Raw genomic sequence first — 21,194 nt, 5'->3', positions numbered from 1 at the left:
AGTGAATAAGAGAAATAAGATATGAAAGCAAGGACCGGGCCGGCACCGCGGCTCACTAGGCTAATCCTCCACCTTGCGGCGCCGGCATACCGGGTTCTAGTTCCGGTTGGGGCGCAGGATTCTGTCCTGGTTGCCCCTCTTCCAGGCCAGCTCTCTGCTGTGGCCAGGGAGTGCAGTGGAGGATGGCCCAAGTGCTTGGGCCCTGTACCCCATGAGAGACCAGGAGAAGTACCTGGCTCCTGCCTTCAGATAGGCGCGGTGCACCGGCTGCAGCGCGCCGGCTGTGGTGGCCATTGGAGGGTGAACCAATGGCAAAGGAAGACCTTTCTCTCTGTCTCTCTCTCTCACTGTCCACTTTGCCTGTCAAAGAAAAAGAAAAAGAAAAAGAAAAAGGAAAAGAAAAAGAAAGGACCAAGTATTTTGTTTCTTTGTGTGCCCTACAACATTTTGCACAGAGGCTCACATTCAGTATCAATCAGTAAGTGACTCTTGAATTAATCAATAAAGCAAACACAATTTAAGGCAGAAATGCAAAGTGCCAAGCAAATGCAACAGAGTAGAATGTAGACTGATCACCCATCCAGCTGAGCAAACCTCAGGGTAGGAGGCATGTGAGCTGAGATGGAAGTGCTGGCTCATGTCTGAAACTGGGTGATGAGAGCAGATACTCCAGGAAGGACTTGATCCACTCATGTGTGCACTCCCTATCGTCACTGCCTATGGGGATGCTCGGCAGAGAGGAGGGCCTCAGTAAATGCTTCTGTCTTGAAGCTAGGCTGAGCTGGGCACTGAGGCAAAAGGCAGGGGCATACAGTCTCCAGGAGTCTCCTGGGGCCATAAGAAGCCAATGATTAAATGGAGAGTTAGAAAGACAATAGGTTGGAGCCATAAAACAGCTATTTAAACTGCAAAGAGGGAGCAGAGGTCCTAAAGGGACTGTTGATGAATAGGTTTCTAATTTGACGAGGTTTGAATCTTGTGTTTGCAATTAGCAGCATCCATTTGCATACAATTAGTATGTGAAGCCCTTAAAAAGAGTTTGTTCTCTAAAGTAGGTTAAACACCCTCCCTTCACCCTAGCAAATGTACATACTTGTGGCTGCACTGTTGACTTGTTGCGCCCATCTGTTATCCTCTGTAGACCAAGCACAGACTTCAGTCCAGTCCAGGGCCAACACTTAGATTGGACTTCTTCGGCTTGGTCATAACACAGGGCTTCATCTTTGGATGTCAGTGAGTTGATCAACCCAGGGTTTATGTCCAAGTTCACCACTACTATCACCACCACCAACTACTACAACTGGGGATTGAAAAATGTAAGGAAACAAAGCAAGATCAGGGAAATGGGTGATTTGCCCCAAGCACTGTGTCACTCTGATGAAGCCTTTACTGGCCCAAAGATCCCATGAGCCAGGTTCAGGTTCCCTTTTGGCTCCTGCTTCCCTCTGATTAGTCTAGAAGCTTCAACAAGTATCTTATTCATTCACTTGTTCAGTGGCTCACTCGTTCAATATACATTTGTTGTCCACTAAGCCCTCTCTTGGGCACTAAGGATGCACTGGGGAACACATGCCTTGTGGAGCTTACTGTCTGGTGGAAAAACATTGATAAACATAAGAGTAAATGTGAAGTTACAGCTTTGTCCATTGCCGTAGAGCAGAAATGCACAGAAGAGTGAGAGCTTCTAAAATAACTTAACATGATCAGGGAGGGTTCTCTGCAAGAAGTGACAGCTGGGTTGAACTATAAAAAAATGAGTAGAGGCAAAGCTTGCACAAAGATCCTGCGGTGGGGACATCGGGGAGATTTCAAACAGGTGACAGGGAGGGCAGGGAGTTCAGATGAGAACAGTGAAAAACGAGACTGAGGAGGCCAGGCTGGGGCTGGATCACAGAGTGAAGGAGCTGCAGGTTCTGCCTAGGAGTCCGTCATTGCTATGAACTACTGAGTGCCTTCACTGGGGAGGGAAAAGCGGGAGCAGAATGCTCAGATTGGAGTTAAAAAAAATCAAGGTTGCCACTGTCTCCTGCTGCAACAGATGCCTGTTGATTTTGCTTTTTTAATATCCATCCCTCCGCTTTCCGGGCAGGCATTGGCTTCTTGACTCCACCCCCCAAGTCTTCATGGTTTGGGCCACGTAGACCCCATCCACCAGCTCCAGGTGGCATTCATCCCAGGTCCAGGAAGGGCCTCAGCGATTGGCTCTGGGGTGTACACAGGATGCACTGGGGGCCAATGAGAGTCACCCACAGGACTCCTGCAGGAGCTGTGCGGAAGGACCTATTCTCCATCATCAGTTTCCTGCAACCTGGAGGATGTGGGATCCCAGTGGCTGTGCGCCCTCCTGCACAGACAGCTGAGAAACGGGAGGCACAGAATTAGGAGCATGCCATTCGATCACCTGGATCAAACCATGCCAGATAGACTCCCGAGCTTCCCACTCCTGTAAACCAAACCATTCTGCTAAATTTTTTAGCCTAAGCCAGTTAGGGCTGGGTTAGTTGTCACTGAGAATTGAAAATAAAAATTTCAGCTCTGTCTGGCCTCTTCCTCTCACTTCCGTCCACACTTGCTACCTGTTCCTTCCTTCCTGAAACAAAGTTCACACGATGTGAAGTCAAGGGAGAAGTCTAAGAGGGGTTGGGAAGAACTGGATGTTTATAGCAAATGGGATGCAAGTTTTCACCAGCTGGCCCTGGGCCCTCAGCTACCAACACCACCAACAAACACCTTGTACGATGACAAGAGGAGACAATTGGAGCAGTAACCGCAAAGGGTTTAGCTTTCCCCAAAGCTGTCAACTGTCTTCATCTTCCCCAAAGTCCTGGGACTGATGCCAGTAGATCATGTTAGATTCCTTTGAAAACTCTTAATCTGATCATTGTGAATGTCTAAGAGGGACCATAATTAAAATGCATACAGGAAGTACTCACCCAAGGATAAAGGACTACAGCTCTAAATTGTTAGCCCATAGAACAATATAACAAAAGTCATTTTAAGTCCCACCTTTTGTGAATTTAGAAATCTAAAGTTTGTGTGTGTGTGTGTGTGTGTGTACGTCATAGGTAAAGATCCAGATTTAAATATGTGACTGTATGCCTGTGCAATATTTGAACTGAACAGCAGCAAAAAATTAGACCTCAATTTAGTCAGGGTTCTCCTTTGTCTTTTCTCTAATTAAACTGCACCTGCCATAACTTGGCTTTCCCAACTAACAGCCAGTTTCATCAAGAATTGATAAGGCAACAAGCCGCCTCCTTTCGGAACAATGGCAGACCACTGTTCTGTAAAGAAAAGACCACTGATGGATGAATGCCACCCCCCACACACTTGATGATGCATCTGAGCTGGAGACAACTCCAGGGAAAGATTGAGGCAACAGTGGGAAAGGATGGACGAGACAGGCAGCCTATCAAGTCAGGCAAACTGAAATCAATCTCACGTTTTTTTTTTTTTTTTTCCCTTTTTTTTTTTTAACCCAAAACCAAACCAAACCAAACAAACAAACAAAAACGCGTGGTATTTTGTGGTTAAGAACATGGTCTCTGGGACCATCATGGCACAATGGGTTTAAGTCTCAGTCTGCGAGGCCAGCATCCTGCTGCTCCACTTGTGATCCAGCTTCCTGCTAGTGCACCTGGGAAGCAGCAGGGGAGGACTCCAGTTCCTTGGCCCCTTCCTCCCACATGGGAGACCAGGATCGGGTTCCAGGCTCCTGGTTTCAGCCTAGCCCAGTCCTGGTGTTGTACTCATTTGGGGAGTAAACCAGCGGATAGAAGATCAGTCTGTCTGTCTGTCTCTCTCTCTCTCTAACTCTGATTTTCAAATACATAAGTGAATCATTCTTTTTGTTGTTGTTGTTGTTAAGGAAAATGAACCTTGTCTCTGATGTCATTGTCTGAGCTCAAATGTCTATACTTAGAGCTGCATTGTGTTGGAAAGTGCACAAGCCTCAGTTTTCCCATCTGTTAAATGGGAGTGTACTAATTAAACAATGCATGAAAAGCCCTTAGTATATCCCTTACCTGGGATATGAGAAACATCAAATAAATTTCCCAGATGCTATTAAGAAAGTAAGAGTTAGTGTTGCAAATTTATATAGGTATAGACTGCTGTGCTGGAATCCACAATTGAGATTTCTCAGGTCAGACAATGAAGGGTACACCCAACAAGGCTTTTCTTAATAGAGAAAACTTTCACTTGTGTATCTGCTTCACAGAGTGGATCTAGAGTAGCTGTGGCATTAAGCTGGGAGAAGCCATACGCACACCTCAATGCTTTGTCCAGATGGAGTTAACATGAGACTCGGAGAAGGGGATTAGAAGAATAGAAATGTGTTCATCTGTGAAATTAAAAGTAGTACAGCATGACATGCAACATTATGTGTTGGGGTTAGTCAAAAGCAATAATTAGGCTGCGTGGGACTCTGAACACACTCACAATCAAGCAGAAGCAATTGTATTAAATGAGGGAACAGCTTCTCTTGGGAGGGGACAATAGGAACAGGACTGAAATATCTGAGCAGCTGAGGCCTGGATGAAGCCCACCTCATGGAGGGCCCTGCGGCAATGTGTGCAGATATGATGAACCTGAACACCACATCCAATTACCATCATGCAGTTGGTGGGGGTCAGAAGTCAAGGCAGCGTTGGGGCTCGAGTGGTGTTTCTCATCAGCTCAAAGTCAAGGTATCAGCCAGCCTCGGCTCTTTCCAAGAGGCTCCCAAGCTCATCCAGGTCATTGGCAGGAGCCTGTGAAATAGGACTGAGGGCCCTGTTTTCTATGCAGCTGTAGTGCCAACGTCCCTCCTTTCTGCTGTCAGCCACAGTTAGTTTCTGTGAGTACCTTGGGCCCACCCTGGTGATGCAGGAGGATCTCCCATTCCTAAATTCAGTTGATGAGTCACCTAGACTACACCTGCAAAGTCACTGTTGTTATGACACGAACACAGCCATGGGAACTACACCAAGAGCAATGTGGAAGGGCCAAAGCTGTGCTGACCACAGGTCCCAGGGGGGCTCCTCTGATGTACTGGCTTTGGAACCTTTCCCAGAGTGGGGAGCCCCAAAGAGCATGCTTCTCAGATGAGCAGAACTGGAGAGATCAGGAGATCAAGGACACTGATCAGCCATGTCATGGACATCCATGAAACAGGCAGCAGAGCCATGATGGGGGCTAGGAACTCCCATGTCTGGGGAGGGTTTTGTTTTTTTCTTTAAAGATTTATTCAATTATTTATTGGAAAGGCAGAGCAAAAAAGAGAGGGGGAGGGGAGGGGGCGAGTGGGGAAGGGATTATAGGGAGGGAACAATGGGGAGGGAGAAAGGGAAAGAGGGAAGGAAGGAGAGAGGGAGGGAGGGAAAGGAGGGAAGGAGGGAGGGAGGGAGAGATGGAGGGAGAGAGAGAGGGAAGGAAGGAGAGAGGAGGGAAGGGAGGAGGGGGAGAGGGAGGGAGGGAGAAGAGGACCAGGAGGAGAGAGGGAGGGGGGAGAGGGGGAGGGATGTGGGGGGGGGCAGAGAGAGAGGGAGAGAGAGAGAGAGGGAGAGGCATGGAGAGAGGGAAAGGCAGTGATAGAGGGAGAGAGGGGGAGAGGGGGAGAGGGAGAAGGAGAATCTTCCAGCCTTTGGTTATCTCCTCAAATGGCTGCAACAGAGCCAGGCCAAAATCAGGAGTCTGGAACTCCATCCAGGTCTCCCACATGGGCAGCAAGTACCAGATACTTGGACCATCTTCTGCTGCCTTTCCAGGCACATGAGTAGGGAGCTGGATGGAGAGCAGAATGCTGGGACTTGAATCAGCACTCCAATATGGGATGCTAGTATTTCAAGTGGTGGCTTAGCTCACTGTGCCACAAGGCTGGCCCCATGCTGAGGGAAGTTTTCAAAAACCAAAATGCCACTTTGGTTCAAGCTTTAGGCTACTCATAAGAAAGTGCACTTTTCCAGTCTGGCCTCCCACAAACAACACATCTTCTGAAAACCATTAGGTGTGAATGCACCATGCAACACTGTGGCGACACTCGAGAAAATTCTGAAAGGGAGGGGCTTTGCTGGTGTCAGTGACAGGTGTCTGGAACAGTAACAACAGGAATATAATAGTTAGCACAGCAGCTGTTTGTGGGCTAGCCTAACACTCGGCAGGACTGAGCAGTCTACACGCCTGCTTCACTACAAAACACGGAGGTACACGCTGTTACCCCCATTTTGAGCAAATCAAGACTACAAGAGGCCAAGTAGGAGGAGATGATGCGGCTGCACAGACAGATGTGAACTCTCCTCTGAGCACACGGCCTCCACACCTCCTTCCACACCAGCCTCCGGGCCTCCACTGCCCCATCCTTCTTCCCTCTGCCTCTGCCTCTGAGAACGCCCTTGGAATGAACGCCAGGGAAATAATGATTTAATTACTGGTGTTTTTTCAATGACATAATTAAATAGCCACAGAGAGGTAAATCAACCTGAACCCGTTCAGAGGATGTTTTATGAGTCATCCTGGAATATTGTATTTTGGAGTTTCTTCTACATATATTTTCGTTTTTATGGATCTAAAATTAGGATTCCAATTTAGGCCCTGGAGGCAAGAGGTAAAAACTGTTATAAATAGCATCTGGGTAGCATGTTCTTTTTGGCTCTTCTTTGGGAGCTCGGTGAGAGGACAGGGCAATTACTTTATTGAACAACGCAAGGGATTATCCTCTGGCTTATTATGACCAGGAGTTATCTGATCAGAGCGTGACATGAACCCACACTTGCGCTACTGTCCTGAAAAGCTGGTCCAGACAGCTCATCAGCCGAGGGCTCCCCAGCCCACAGGTTCCCACCCTCGACTCCGCATTCACTGCCTTGGTCACCCGCCACTCTCCTGCAAGTAGCAAAAGAAAGGTAGCTCACTCCTTCACCTGACATTCCACAGTGAGGTGCACCTGCGCCATCACGAATGCAGGGATATGGCTGGGGGTAGGGCAGGTGTCGGGAGAAGAAACTGCAGCTAGGGGCTAAGGGGGAAAAAGGGTTTTGAAGCTAATGACAATGTTCCTGCCTTCACTGCTTCAGGCAGAACAGGAAGTTAAGAATCTGAGTGGCTTGAGAAAACACAACATTTAGCAAACTCATTTGCAGGCCTCCAGTTGTATTATTCTAATTTATTTCATTGTGTGGGGTTTTTTCTTTTAGGTACTTTTTTGATCTATTTTTAATGGAAGACTAATGTGCATTCTTTTCCCCAACTCTTCTTTTTTTGGGGCAAGGATTTATTGAGCAGTATAATATTTTTTAAAAGAACCTTTCTTTTCTAACTTACTCGCTTATGGAGGCAAAGATGGGACCGAGGAGCAGAAATCACCTCTTCAGAATGCACGCAGTGTGTGCACTAACAATTCCAAAGGCGTGATTTCACCCGGGTCTTCCAGGCAGGACACGACCTGCACTTTCCCAAAGCTCACTGGATGTACTGCATTTCACTTTTGTTTTTAAGGATTTATTTATTTATTTGAGAGAGAGAGAGAAAAGAGAGAAAGTGAAAGAGAGAAAGAGGGAGAGAGAGGGAGAGAGAGAAAGAGGGAGAGAGAAGAGGAGAGAGGAGAGAGGAGAGAGGAGGGAGGAGAGAGGAGGGAGGAAGGAGGAGGGAGAGAGAGAGAGATGTTCCTTTCATCTATTGGTTCACTCTCAAATGACCACAACAGCTAGGGCTGGGCCCGGCTGAAGTCAAGAGGCAGGAACTCCATCTAGACCTCCCACAGGACTGGCAGGAACTCAGGTACCTGAGCCAGGACCTCCTGCTTCCCAGGCGCAGAAGCAGAGACCAGAGGGGCATCCCATGTAGTGGCTTAACCCACTGCACCCCCACACCTGCCCTGACACTCGCTCCTTACATCAGAACCTAACTTGGTATGTGAGTTGCTTGGGAGCCCGCTGTAAAATTCTGTGGATTATTTCATCCATGAGGCCCAGCTAGTCATTAACAATCTGAAAACAAAGGCACCAAGCAATTTTCCAGATCTGCAGCTTGTGTTCAGACCAAAAGCTAAAGGACTTCTACATTTCTCCTGAAGAAGAGAGAGAGACTGCCATTGTATAAAGAAGTGTAAGAATTAGTTTGGCCCTTTTCTGTCCATCTGGGAACTTTATACAGAAGAGAAAATAGGCTGACATTTTCCAGAAAGGAAAAAATAAAGTGAAGTTAATTTGAAGACTCTGGGGAACAGGCGTTGTGTGCAGCAGGTTAAGCTGCCATTAAAGACATCCACATCGCCTTTCGGAGGGCTGGCCTGAGTCTTATCTACCCCTCTTCCAACCCAGCTTCCTGCTGATGGGCCTAGGAAGCAGCAGATGATGGCTCAGGTACTGGAGTCCCTGCCACCCAAGTGAGAGATCTGGATGCAGTTCCGGAGTATTTGCTTCGGCCTGGCCAGCCGTGGGTGCTGCACAGTTGCAGGCATTTGGGGAGTGAACCGATAGATGGAAGATATTCTCTCTCTCTCTCTCTCTCTCTCTCTCTCTCTCTCTCCTTCCTCCCTCCTCTGACTTCCACATAAGCAAACCTTTAACATTTGATGAATTTAGTATGTGAGCACCTCATTTAAGGAAGTCAATTAAATGGCCCTATGTTTCTAGACAGACCTTATGTTGGAAGCACAGTACAGTTTAGTTGTTCTCTTGTGTTCCCAAATGAGCCTGTGAGGAAGGTGAGATGGGTTTTAATTAGCCTGAAGGGAAGGATGAGAAAATGCAAGGTCAGAGGCAATGATATTTTCAAGGTCACAAGGGAAGTGACTATGAGATGAAGTCTTGCCACCCCACTCCCATGCTCAAAGCACATTAACTGAAGCTAACTCCTGTCTTGCAAAGACATAACAAATGTGCAAACAAACAAACAAAAAAAACCCTCAAGAAAAATAACTTTCAGAGTGTCGGAAAGCAATGAATGAAACAAGTGAAAGGGATGGCACCATAACCCAGGGAAGCATAAGAGGGCACACATGCAGTCAACAAAAGACGCCTGCGGTAGAAATTCCTTAGAAATAAAGCCAGAGCTCGGACCAAATAGGGAACACAACAGAAGAAACAAGAAGTGGAAAACCGGTCAAGATGCTGTGGGAGGGGTGGCAGGCTAGGTAAGCTGTACCACTGGCATTAAAAGAGGTTCTTTTTTTTTTTTTTCAGGCAAAAACTAAAAAAATAAAATAAAATTAAAAAAAAAAATCCCAAACCCCAACTTTTGGTTAGGGTATAAACTTTCAAATGTTAATTTGATCTTTTGGGAAGGGAGACTTCAGAAAGCAGAAAATTAAGAAAAAAGTAAATGTGACATGTGCACAAACAGCTTCTATTTCTGACATCTGAGATTCTCCTTTAAAAAAATCAACCCAATGACGCATATTCAAGTTGCTCAATTCAAATTACTTCTTGGTTTCCAAACACATCCACTCCTGGATGTCGAGCGTTAACAACCAGAATTCATCTAAGAATGACTTGAGATCCCACAGAAAATGAGGGAAGAACTGGCTCACTGTTTTTCATCTGCCTCTTGCTCTAGATTTTCAGGCCCAGCACTTTTCCATCAGCTCTCCATCCCATGTTCTGAAAACAGTCGAGTTTTGGGGGCAGCAGCTACACGGGCAAGTCAAGGTGTCCCCATTTTCGCCTGCAGGGTCACGCTGCCTTCTTCCCAGGGCTTTTGAGAGCCAGTTTCACAAGCAGCAGGGCTTCTCCAGGGCGGCTCAAGTATATCGGAGGTTATCAGGACTCGCAATCCCCACATGCTTGAACCCCTCCCCAAGTAAGCGGATTGGTGACCCGCCATTAGTTCCAAAGTGGAAGAAGTCACTGCATTCAGATGGCTTGCGTGGCTATTTACCAGACTCAAGATTACAACTTGATTTGGCTGCAGCGAGACAGGTCAAAATTAGATGCTCACGTATCTCATCTCTACCACCAGCTTTTCCAGGAAGAGGTGTTCTAGGTGTAATATTACTGTGACCTTTGCTCCCATCACCTGTTTAGAATCTGATTCTGGTCACTGATGCAACAAATATGTTTCGAGCACTGTGAAGACAGGATAATTCCTGTCTGCAAGGAATTCACAGCTGGGCAGATGAAACCGACAAGAGATCATCTCCGCTCAATGTGAGAAGGCTGAAAAGGTAGAGCCGGGTGAAGCAGACAGTCCCAACCACAGGGGCCAACTCTGCTTGGAAAGGAAGGGTAGGAAAGACCACTCAGAGGGTGCGATACTCAGCGATGAGTCTTGGGAGGCACAAATCAATCCAAACTCAACAGAAGTCTCCTTCCAGGCTGACAGTACCATAGCAAGGAAAACTCAGGAGCGGTTCTCAGAAATCAATATGTCTCTGTTTGTTGTCTGTCTTCAAATTTCCTTTTCTTCATGGGTCTCTGAACTATCTGGCAAAGGGCCTGTAAACAGACCCTCTGACAGCAGAGAATCAAGCCTCTGGAGTCCACAGCACTGGTCTTAGGTAAGAGGGATGCTGGGTTCTCCTGGGCACTTGCCTCCGCTCAGGGACCACATGCCACACTTTCAGAAGCTATGCTAGCTCCTCTGGGCCACCAAGAAGCCATTTAACCCACCAGTAGAAAAGAGGTCCCCTTCAAATGATGGGCCTCACAAGGGCGGCAGGAAGCTGGGCAGTCTTGGCAGGACCGCCCTTCGTTGCTGGGCCCACTAACACAACAGCACACCTGCTACTGCTCGGGTGTCCCTCACCGTGCTTGACTTTTTCCAGCTGGGCCCAAGGCATTTGACGAGCCATGCAGAAGGGAGACATTTCCTACTATTCTGTTTGATTTTCAGACTTGATCCATTGTGAGACGACAGAGACAGCCAGGGCTCAGCTGATCTCACAAAGCTGGGTAAGCACATCGCTTTGAAGTTCGGGTATCTCAGCAGCGTGGCAAACTGCTGTGCCGGAGTGTTTGCTTGTTTCTCCCTCTAGGTTTTCTCCAGTCCTGGACAGGTAACTGACCTGGGATAATGGATTTGCAGTCCCAGGAGATGAATAGGTAGTGAATAAGAAGACAATCTTTGTTTTGTCAGAGACCGGGATTTGGTTCCTGGGTGGCTTTGTACGAGTTTAGAGTACCTTAGTAATAATGACTACCTCACAGAATCATCTTGAAGATTAAAGAGAAAAGGCCAGAGGTTATCTGTGTATCACAACACTAAGCGTATGTCACTTACAAAGCACCTGATAAATGCTAACTTGCTTTTAGTAACTGCTGTGTGCCTCCACCTTGACTTGTTGTCTAGCTAACAGTTAGAGCAACTTCAATTGGCTGTTACCAGTGTCCTCATTTTACAAAATAGGAAACAGAACCGAAAGAGGCAACGAAAAACAAAAGCAAGCGTCACACCAACGTCTGATACAGATCGCAAACTGCCCTACTGCATCTTTGTAAATGAACACCTTATTTCTTTAGGTGAGAGGAGGGGATGGGCAGGCAGAAAGAGGACAGGCAGGATATGTCCTCAGGAGCCGCCCTTGACCTTGGCCTTCAGCCACTGCCTTTGGAATCAGCCCCTTCTCGGCAGCAAGAATGAAGTGCAGGAATAGATTTCTCAATCTTTAGCTCATGTTTGCCTGCCCAACGATGTCCCAAAATATTTCAACAATGAGATATTTTCCTCTCATGTCTTGTGATGACCATTGAGTTCAGCTAGCCAAGTTCAAGGTCCTCATCTGTGTTTATTCAATTTTAATCTCCAAAGCCACATGGATGAAAAAGCATGTCTCAAACTTTTTGAGATGGAGATGCCTGTGCAATGTACATTTCCTTTCAACTGTCTGACAGAATGCATTTTATTATTTTTTTTTTTTTGGACAGGCAGAATGGACAGTGAGAGAGACAGAGAGAAAGGTCTACCTTTTTCCATTGGTTCACCCCACAATGGCCACTTTCATTAATGTCCCCTCCAAAATAAAAAAAGGGATAAAGAAGTCAAATTTTCTTCTATTACAATAATAACTATTTTCATTTGGGGAAAGAGACTTATTTGTGAATGAATGCAATACAGTTTTACAAGTTGTCCCTGGACTGTTCTCCAGGGTGTGGAAGGAACCTGGGAGGGGCACACTGTGCAGAGGCTCTTGACTTTCAGTCAGGATGATGACTTTGAATCCCTGACCAGCAATGGGTAATTCTTCAGGGTACACTGACAGTGCTGGAAATAGTAGATATTTAAACAGCCTAATACTTTATGGAAAATTGACCACCACCAGGTAGTTTAACTGTACCAAGTTTAACTGTATGCAAAAAAAGAACCATTTGCTTCTCCATGCAAATCACATCCAGGCTACTATAAAGGAAGGGAGTCTCCATGTTAGAAACACTACCATACATAGCCTGGACTTAGGCTTACTGAAAAATAATTACCCATCCACTGCTGAGCACGGAGAGGCAAGGAGAGGAAAGGAAAGGTCGGCCAGCGCCCTACTCTCTTTCGCACCTGAGCCACATTCATCTACCTTATTCTTTGGAATACAATGTCATGTTTACAGTGAAAAATAAAACCAAAGAACTTAATTAGCACCATCACTAAATTAAAACCTAAATAACCAAGCAGTCACCATGTTTTAAAACAAACAGTAGTAAAAGCACAGCCCTTGACTTATCTGAAGTATGCTTTCTTTTGATTTAAATTCTTCTTCTTTATAATTTGACTGCAAGGGTATTAATTGCTTTTTCAAGTCCAGGAAAGGAAAATCTGAGAATTTCTTCCTCACCGCGATTATGGGGATGCAAATACAATGTACTGCAGGAATAACAAATGCTCTATTTCCTGAGCACTCTCCCATGATTTATGAAAGGTGTACCTCACTGTGGGAAGATAATGCCATTTGAAATGGTCCATTTCATAAATCTATCCCCTTGTCCCCAGCTGCATACAGGACTACTATGAACTCCTGAATCCAATAATGTTTTCATCCTCTATTGACAAAAAAAAAAAAAAAAAAAAAAAAAGGCATGTGGGGGGGGTGCTTTGTTTGGAGCAAGGTAATGATGCACATACAGGAGCAGCGGCTAACGTTCTGTCTCCAGGGCTTTCTTTGGCAATAGCCACAGAGCTTCCAAGGCGGGGAAACTTGGATAAACAAAATGAAGAAATAATCAACATGCGCGCCATCCCTAATGTCCTTTTACTGCTAGTGGCATTAATTATAGCATGGGCCCAATCCTCCGAGCGACTGCAGAACCAAATGTTTTGCCTGAATACCTTCTCCACTCATGATAGATTTATCCTTTGGAACTGAGATATTTCCTATTCATTCGTGCACCGGTTCAGTATTTCTGCTTGTTTATCTAACGGCAAGAAAGCTTCCAGAAGAGGATTCTCTGCCAAACGCGATGGCAAAGGCAGTCGGGGACCAATCATAAACTTCAGTGAAATTCATGGTTGTGAGACTTTCTGGTCATAACAAGGGGGAAGTGATATATATGTACCAACAGCACCCGGGCTAAGGAAGTGTCTTGTGAAATATGAGCGGGGGACACAAGGAACCTCCTTGGGATCCAGTGAAAGGGACAGCACCGAGATGAGGAGTGACTGCAGAGGTATGACCGATGCAACTCATTAGGCTGAAGCCAGGTGTTACACTGGGATCAACTGCTCCTCACGAAAGACTCCAAGGAGCAAGACGAAGGAGGGGGAGGGTGGGCTACAGAGGACACACAGTGCCTTGGCGTCATGGATATTGGAAAGGAAAGAAATTAAACCCACTGGGCAGGAAATAATCCATGCTCATTAAAAAAGGGAAAACAAGTTTAAAAAGCAAGGAGAGAAAAGCACACACGCGCATGCAAGGGTAAGGATATCTTAACCTCCCCGGGGATGAGTGCACTTGAGAAAACCCAGAGGCCCAGCACTGGGATTAAGAAGCAGGTAGAGCATGCGGTGCAAGATGGAAACGATGTAAAGACGCCCATTCGAAAGGACTCCTAACACAGGATACTCATCCTGATACTTTGGAATTTGCATATTTTGACTTGTATTTAAAAAGCAATTTCAAGGTCAGCTTCAGTAGAGAAACACTGAGCTAAGATGGGAAGTAACCCCATTAAAAGTCTCCTGGTGTTTTGCATATTTATTTTTCTTCTTCTGTAGTGAGCAATGACGACTCATAAATCAAAAAATCAGGGTAAACAAATCCACAAAGGTTATTTTGTACAAAATGTATACTCCTTATTCTATCTATTTATACACATAAACATTTCTATTACTTGAATTTATAAAGTGTGTAATACATGCATGCATGCTTTAAAAATCTGCATTTATTTGCATAAGACAGAAAAAAATATATTATTGTCCCAAGTCTCAGAAGACCATGGACCAAATAAAATGATGACCACCTCAAATGCACTTTTGTGTAATGGAATAGAAGTGATTTTATTTTTAAAAGCTTCAGGCCTGTGGCTGTTTTTAAAATATAAACAGATTTACATTTTCCCGTTACATAGATTCTATGGTCTAGCCATGACTATCCCATGTGGGTGGAGGCAGCTGGACTGCGTAACCTTGAGTCTTTCTAATGAGATTCAAGGAATGAACAAAGATCACAGACAACATCCATAACTTCTGGGTCAGAAGGCCCATCAGACCCATGTCACCTTCACGAAGGAACAGGCTGGGTGAGGTGGGTTCAAAGGAGTGGAATTTGAAGGCTGCTATCAAATAAGGTGGGCTCCCCAGAAATGGGGATTTTCCCAGTACACACGGGAGCCCCCAAAGTCCAAACACTTGTATTTCAAGGAACTGCTTTAGATAATTTTTGATAACTTAATCTTTGATAACTGAATAACTTGGCAATGCAATGAAACGGCATCCTAAGCCATTTCAGAAGGCATGCACACACACTTATTTCCTTATTTTACTAAAAATGGATCCTCCACTTTATTCATTAGACTGGACTTGAAATGACTCTTGTCCATTTCCCAGAAAGTAAGGTCAGCCCTCAGAGGGTAAACATTTGCCTCTGGCAAGCTAATGCCAAAGAAAGAACCAAGAATCAAAGGCAATTTAAAAAAAAACGCTCCCAGCAATTGCACAGCCATGGTGCACCATCCCTGAGGGAAACATCACAGAGGATGGCGAACGCGTGCTCCCATCAGAGCCTCCAGAGACCAGGCACTGCTCCCAGGCATCTTTGAAGCTGAGTCCCCAGTTCACTGCCTAACAGAAAGCAAGCCGCTCCCCAAACACATCCTGATGACGCCACATGACTGTACTGGCTCCCAGTGGCATGCGTATGAGCAACATGAACATGACCCAGAGGCCACTCAGGTGGGCAGCTGGGGTCACTGGTGTCTAAACCTCACCCGTGGCTGCCCACCGCATTTCTCTCCTTGGGCTGAAAGGTTGCAAGGCCCTCCTCCCCCATCCCATTTCAGTTTAAGCCCAGGTCACTGTGTGTCATCTCCCACGAGTGGCACGTGGCTTTTGCTGTTTCCCCTGCTTCAGCCTCTCATTCTCCAGCATCCACCTCTGGCAATTCAGGGGTCAGATTCAGTGAGCACTTTCTGACCCTGATTCCAATTCACCTGCTTTCATCCGCAGTCCCCCTCTCACTTTACCTAGTATCACCTTTCCCTCACTTGCACCTTGCTCTGTCATTCAACTGTTGACTGGAACCTTCATCTAACGCAGCCTTCATTGGACTTCTTTGCTAAATCTCTAAGATCTGGAACAGAGTAAAGCATAATAAATCCCTGTGGAATGAGCGAGTGAACCAAAATGCCCAGAAAGGACTTCTCATTTTTACTGAGAAGAGCCCAGCAGTTGGTTATCCTAAATACTGGGGTGACAAGGCAGCTCAAAGAGCTGAAGGACTGGTGGGGCAGTCCAACCAAGACAGCGGTGGGAGACAGACAAGGTGAGCAAGCAGTACACTTGCCTTTGATGCTCTTACTACCTCGTGATGGCCCTAACCTCTGTGTTTTCAGGCCTTTATGCTTGAGAAATATCACTTGCCCAGGAAACACTGTCAGTGGTCAACAACCTGCAGGTGAAGCGTGAAAGGACTGTCCATGTGCTAGGAAGCCAATGCTGACCCACTTTCTGTCTCACCGAGCTCACTTCTAGGCATGTGGAAATCCTGCCTCTCTACTTTACTCTTCTCTCCAAACAGCCATCCTCTGTCTTTCCCAGAGTCCAAGGCGGTCCTGACATCAATGTCACATGATGGTACTGCACGGACCCAAAACTGGAAATCACGCATCTGCGTGGCCGTCTCAGCTGTGCTGCTGGTGGCCCAGCCCTATGAAAGTCACCTACTCTCCCAGAGGATAACAAGAGGGTTTGGAGCATTACATTTGCTAAGGATTAAGAAAGTGCCTAACACAGAGGCTGGCACATTTAAAACCTCAATAAATGCAGGCTTAGCACTTCCATTTAATACACATACAGAACCACAGAAAACACACACTCAAAGAAAAAGGATCATTTTGTCAACATGTGATCCTTACACCTGTATCAAATTAGCACAGTTAAAAATACGGGTGCACTGGTGAACCGGAGTAAAAAGTCGCCCATATTAGTCCAATAACTTTTCGGTAAAAGTGAAATGCTATTAAAACTAATGCAGCACCCCACCCAGAGGAAAAACCCACATGTGCGCCCCTCTTAACAGAATGTTGACACACCAGGACGTTCTGCAGATCTAGGAATGGAGATTGCTGATGCAAAGGAACCACTCAGAAGCTGCTTTCAAGTTTATGTAATTTAAACCTACATTCCCACTGAATTTTCCAGGACCAGGTTTAGTACATAGTGTACCAAACAATATGTGACCATATTCTAAAATCCAAATGGATTACTAATGGATTAATATGCTTTAAAAAGCATGCTTATAAGATTTAACCATGGACAAAAATTCTGTGCTTCTCTTGGCTTCCATTTAGCATGTGACACCCTGTAACACTTCAAGTTAAAGAGTTACAGAAACCTGGAATTTTATATGAGCCTGACAGTGATGGATTAAAACCATAGTGTAGACATACCTCTAACAGTAGCACTTACTTTTTCTTAACTTTACTGGACCCATTTGCTGGAAACTATAATGGCAAAGCTGTTGTCAGAAATCTCCCCTTGCCTACGGTGAGCTGGTTTCCAAACCGAGAGGAAAACTACAAGCAAGACATATTCCCAAACCTATGTTGCCCAGCGTCCAACAGCCAGGAATTTGAGAAGTTCCAAAATCCTTAAACTCTTAACAGAAAGCAGGTTAAGACCCAAGGCTGCCACGAGCTTTTCATGAGTGGCTCACACAGCTTGCTAGCATCCTACCACATGGTCTTCACTTTACTCACTGGGTAGTTAAGCCTATTAAGGAGGGGGCTTTACACAATAAGAAGTCTTATCCAGTCTGGAGAGACTGTGCAAAGCTTGGGTTGGTTTCTGGGGTCTTCAAAAGGTTCAAAGTTATTCAGAGCAAATCTGAGAAAAGTCACTCGGGAGAGACCATGATAGGCAGTCACGTGGGAGGACTCGCGTATGGAGGGCCCAAGCAGCCAACATAAAAGCCAACCCCTACACTGACCACCTCTACCTATTCCAGTTTCCCATCTTGCCACTCCTATTTCTGCCCATGGACCACTGCTCTCCTGGTTTGCAGACCAAACATCACTACTGTCCCCTTCCTCTTTCCTTGCCATGAACATTGACTCACTTGTCCTACTATCGCCACTGTCCCCTCCCAATCTATTCTTATTCCGCAAACCCACTGTGTGAACTGAGTTTAGCATCATTTCATTCCTCAGTGTAAACACTCCCGTAACCTACACACTTGTGTCCTGCCCTCTAGCTTCTTCCTCCTTGATGCGTGCTCTCTACAGACCTACACTGACAGCTAGCTCCCGGGAACATGTTAATGCAATCATTCTATTTAATCTGCTGTGGTTGGAGCTGGTGCTGTGGTGCAATGGGTTAAAGCCCCAGGCTGCAGCACTGGCAAACCATTTTGGTGCTGGTTTGAGTCTTAGATGCTCCAATTCCAATCTAGCTCCCTGCTTATGTGCCTGGGAAAACAGCAGAGGATGGCCCAAGTCCTTGGGCCTCTGCACCTACGTGGGAGACCTGCAAGAAGCTCCTGGCTCCTGGCTTTGAATGGGCTCAGCTCCAGCCATTGCGGCCATTTGGGGAGTGAGCCAGCAGATGGAGGAACCCTCTCTCTCTCTTTCTCTCTCTCTCCCTCCCTCCCTCCACCTCCACCTCCACCTCTCTTTAACTGTGCCTTTCAGATCAATAAAATATATTAAAAAAAAAAATCTGCTGTGGTCCCACTGCCAACCAGACAGAACTGAAACCCTGGCTTGGCCCTCAGGTACCTCCACGATGGTGCCACACTCGCGAGGCCTATGTGGTGGTTGACAGGGTTGGGGAAGAAATGGGTCCATCCCAATCATGCCTCTTCAGTATCACCTGAGTGGGCGCACAAGCACTCCGAAGGGCCATTCATGCCACTTCCTCTACGCCACGCTGACCTCCCCCACCCAGCCGCTCTGGTCTTGGCAACCATCATATCAACAATCTATCTCTCAAAATAGCTGCTCAAAGAGCACACCTTGTGAGGAGGCACTCAGGAACAGCAACCGATGCCTCTGACTTCCAAACCCTCCCTCCTCGCCCCACCCCGCCACAGCTTCCTACGTTGATACTATTTAACATGGTCTGCCAGGGTAAGATTAGGAAGTGGTCTGCAAATTAGACAACAATGGTGTAACCGGAGGGAAGGGTATAGTCCTCCTACCAGGTGACCTGGTGTGGATCACATCTGACCTCCAGACAGCAAACTGGACTGGATGACCTCCACACCTTGTCTTTTTGCTCTCCAGGAGGGGCCTGGGAGCAGCCTGAGTCACCTCGTTTGTGGGAAGGTTCCTCCTAGAAACTACCACTTCCCGGGCTGGGAGTGATGGGCCAGCTCTCTGTGATGTGGACAGTCTTTTAATGCCATCGGGCCCTCCCATGGGGGGAATTCGCCCCAGAGGCCACAGCTGCAGGCTTCTCTTTCAGGGAGGTCAGCGATTCCAGCACACGGTCGGCATCTCTTGAAAATGGTTCCAGGAACATTTCGAGGACAGCATTTTCCTTGGCAGGTGCGCCTGCTGGCAGGACCCACTTCAAGGTCTGAGAGACCAGGAAAACGGCATCTGGGATCTATCTGTGGTTGTTGGTTTGCACATTTTGAGGGGTGAGGTAAAAGAACTGTCTTACACAGCATGTTCTTATCCAGACATAGGATATGTCTATATGGGGAAAAAATGCCACAGTGGAAAACCGGCCTGCCGGGCACCTGGGATGGCCTTGAGGGCTGCCTCGGGTCACTGCGCGGTCAGTTTAAGAAGCACCTGTGTGTCTGGTGGACACCCTCAGACACTCGTACCTCCTGAGCTGGAAGCAGTATTTCTGAGCAGCTTGGACAAAGGGCTACTTGTCTATGTTTGACGGTATGGGCATGCCAACAACTTAAGTAGGGGTTGCCAACCTGGAACTGCCTTCAAACTTCTGCCCAAGAGTCTTTTCCTTGTGAACCCTTCTCGCCCACATGGCCCAAACTAAACACTTGTCTCTGCAATCCAGCCACATCTGTAGATGACTCCATGACTACATATTGCACACCCTACTACACCTAATCACTTTTACATCTTCCTGCTGCTTTGGATTACGGGCTTCTCAAGGTCAAGGATCATTTACTGACTTCCTTTGTATCCTGACCTTAATGCAGATAACCAGCAATCCTTCCTGAGCTAACCTGGCCCAGCTCAGCGAAAAGTTCTGACTATGGATAGCTGGATGTTTCATTTCTGGCTCCAAGGTCTATGTGCTGGGGCCGTCATTCCCATTCTGCCATCTGGCCCTCCTGTTCGCATTCTCAGCCTGGTAGGCGCCCACTCATCTCCAGTCTCAGAGGAGAAGGGGGCCTGCCCTCACTGTTCTCGGGGGGGGGAGGGGGTTCCAATTTGCTCCCAGGGATTGCTGACCAGCACTTCCGTATTCCTACTGCACAGCATCCCCAGGGCCTGTCCAGTTCTCCACACTGCTGACTCTAAGAACTGCCCACGTAGTGCTTAGAGCTCCAAGTTCCTTCTAGACTGAGCTGCCTCGGGCAATGATAGGACCTGTGGCTGTTTCTCACCAAACTCTAACAAATACATTCCCACTACACGCCGGTTGCTGTGCAAAGCAGCTCACGTGACACCGCCTCAAACACAGGGAGATGTTAGTATTTCCATTTTATGGATGAGGAAACTGAGGCAGCTAGTGACTTTTCCACATCCAAATCGGTACTAATTTGTGATGGGGCCTGTGTATTAACCCAAAACTGAGTGCAGAGGTCCCCACTGCATTTACCTGCCATTCTGCTTGTCCCTGTCATCCCAGGGCCGGCACAGTCACTGACCTGGGCAAAGTGGGCACTCAGCAGAGTGTGGGCCAGATGGCTCAGCAGCACCGTGAAGCCTTTCAAGGGCTTGCCAATGATTTTCTCTCCTTCACTTTCCTTTTTTTTTTTTTTTTAAATTCTGCTATTTGGTTCTTGATAAATCTACTCAACAGACTTGACTCCAGTTAATAGGAGGCCCAAGGCTATGGAGTCTGATTTTAGGAACCCAGGCTCTGCCACTTTTCGTGTTGTTCCCCTGCCGGGCCCCATGACTGCATTCCAGGCAGCTGGCAGGGAGAGAGTAGCACAGAGAAGGCATGAAGGCTGCCTTCCTCTAGCTCTCCTCCAGGAAGGCCTCCGGGGACTCCCAGCCTCCTTGCCGTCTAGAATTTGGTCACCCAGAGCTGAGACAAAGTTACGGCACTATTTTTACTCTGAACATTCAAGTACCCCTTGCAAAAACCTGTAACTGACCACCACAGAAGGACCAGCAGCAGTGCTTGCACAGTGCACTTTCTGCACTTCTGTCTTCCCGGGGTACGCCAGTGCCTGAGGTCAGATTCTGGTCAGCCTTCGCAGACCCCCGACTCGGACTCGCCCTGCCAGACCCTCATTCTCCATTCCCTTTTCAAAGCTGTCCTTTTAGGGGTGGCTCCTCCTTGGGCTGGCTGTCCCGGCAGGCAGCCCACACTGGCCTTCTGGTCTCCCTGCCCATCCCCCTCCCCCACATCCTGGACATGGAAATGCAGTCTGGCACTCCTATCCTGCTTTTCTTTTCCACCAGGCTAAATCAATATTTCTG

The 21,194-nt window shown here is 47.0% G+C and overlaps 1 protein-coding gene and 1 long non-coding RNA gene across 7 annotated transcripts in view; one reads left to right on the top strand and one right to left on the bottom strand.

Annotated features, from left to right (window-relative positions):
- The window catches only part of WWOX (WW domain containing oxidoreductase), a 1,024,395-nt gene that overhangs the window by 236,353 nt on the left and 766,848 nt on the right, over positions 1-21,194 (bottom strand). The gene's annotated exons all lie outside the window — the stretch shown is intronic.
- LOC149121027 (uncharacterized) overlaps positions 9,151-21,194 on the top strand; it is a 33,976-nt gene continuing 21,932 nt past the window's right edge. Inside the window, exons 1-3 of one of the 2 annotated variants that reach the window (XR_016225496.1) lie at positions 9,151-10,474; positions 10,810-10,868; positions 18,011-18,275. This is a non-coding gene — a long non-coding RNA (uncharacterized LOC149121027). Of the gene's footprint in view, positions 10,475-10,809; positions 10,869-18,010; positions 18,276-21,194 lie in introns of those variants that run through there. The other variant, XR_016225497.1, reaches the window with a different exon arrangement.

The sequence above is a fragment of the Oryctolagus cuniculus genome, chromosome 18 (genome assembly GCF_051225735.1).
Source record: "Oryctolagus cuniculus isolate XC-2025 breed Fujian yellow rabbit chromosome 18, ASM5122573v1, whole genome shotgun sequence".
NCBI classification, from domain to species: Eukaryota; Metazoa; Chordata; class Mammalia; order Lagomorpha; family Leporidae; genus Oryctolagus; species Oryctolagus cuniculus.
The sequence above is the reverse complement of the archived record's forward strand: the minus strand, read 5'-3'. Positions and strand labels throughout refer to the sequence as shown.